Genomic DNA, 1,289 nt, shown 5'->3' with positions numbered 1-1,289 from the left:
TGCTGACTGAAGTGTTAGAGCTGGATGGGGTTTCTGTGCAAACCAGTCCGTTCAACAAACCCACAAATGGAGTTTTGGAGAAATGGGTTCTATTCATGCAAACAGGTGGAATTTACAAGAGTTTTTGCCCAGCTCAGCGCAAACACATTCTGTGTAGGGATGCGGTGTAGAAGATGGATATGGGAGGTTGAAGATGATGATGAAAAGGTCAAACAAGATTTTGAATTTTCTTTGTTTCATTTGGAAACACCTTCTTTTCATAGTCCCCTCCTTCTAAGTTTTTCTTAAGGGCTTAGGCAACCTGCAAAGAAATTAAGCACTTTCTTTGCAGGTCTAAGTGGTCCAAAGTTATTTTTTCTTCCATCTCATTAAAAAAACCCCGAAAGAACACACATACAAAAATCCCCCAAAACAACTAGTAACAAGGAATATTCTATGTAATGTAAGTGGTGCAAATGAAGCCTGGTGCATGGTAGTCAGCCTGGAGCTGAGCCCTTGGGAAGTGCTGCGTGGAGTTGGAAATGGCCATGCTCTTTAGGAAGGAGAAGCAAGATACGTGCATGCCACTACTGGGGCAGGGTGGGGAAGGAAGCATCTGAGCATCTGGTCCCTCCCTCCCTCCCTCCCACACAGGTCCATTGTGCTGCAACTCTTGCGTGTTTGAGTGTAAAATCCACCCTGACTGGGCCATGCGTGTACAGCACGAGGCACTGGCAGGTCTATATATACTTTCCTGCAGGAAACATCAAAGTCACTTCCCCTGCAGTGTTTCTTCACCAAATTAACTGAAGCAATGCCTGCAGTGACGTGGTGAGGAGAAGTCTCTAGCTGAGCATAGGCTCCTTAAGCTCCCTAAAGGCAAGGGCTAATTGCATCAGCTTCCTTGCTGCAAACACCTTCCTCTGCCCAGCAAGCACTGATCTCTTTTGCCCCTGAAATATCCCAGTCTCTGAGTCACCCTATCCACAGAACTCAGGGCAAAATTCAGCCTGTTATATCCTGCTTTTTCCTTGAAGAAAACAAAGAGCCACAGGTCTGCCAGCAGGGTCTTAATGCATGGGGACTGCTGTGAACGCCCAGTGGAATTCAGGGGGGTGTGGGTGACATCTGTCCAGGAATTCAGATGGCTTCTTTGGTCCACTTATCTGGATGCAACAGAGGACACAGAGATGCACTTGAGTTTCTAGACAGGCTTCCTGCTTGTAACACATCTGCTGCTGGTGGTGGGTGTTTGCAAGGCCATTGCAATCAGCTCAGGGTGTGATGATCCCTCTGGACTTCCGCAGGCC

This window comes from Corvus brachyrhynchos, unplaced genomic scaffold (assembly GCF_000691975.1).
Source record: "Corvus brachyrhynchos isolate BGI_N302 unplaced genomic scaffold, ASM69197v1 scaffold1, whole genome shotgun sequence".
NCBI lineage: Eukaryota > Metazoa > Chordata > Aves > Passeriformes > Corvidae > Corvus > Corvus brachyrhynchos.
The sequence above is the reverse complement of the archived record's forward strand: the minus strand, read 5'-3'. Positions refer to the sequence as shown.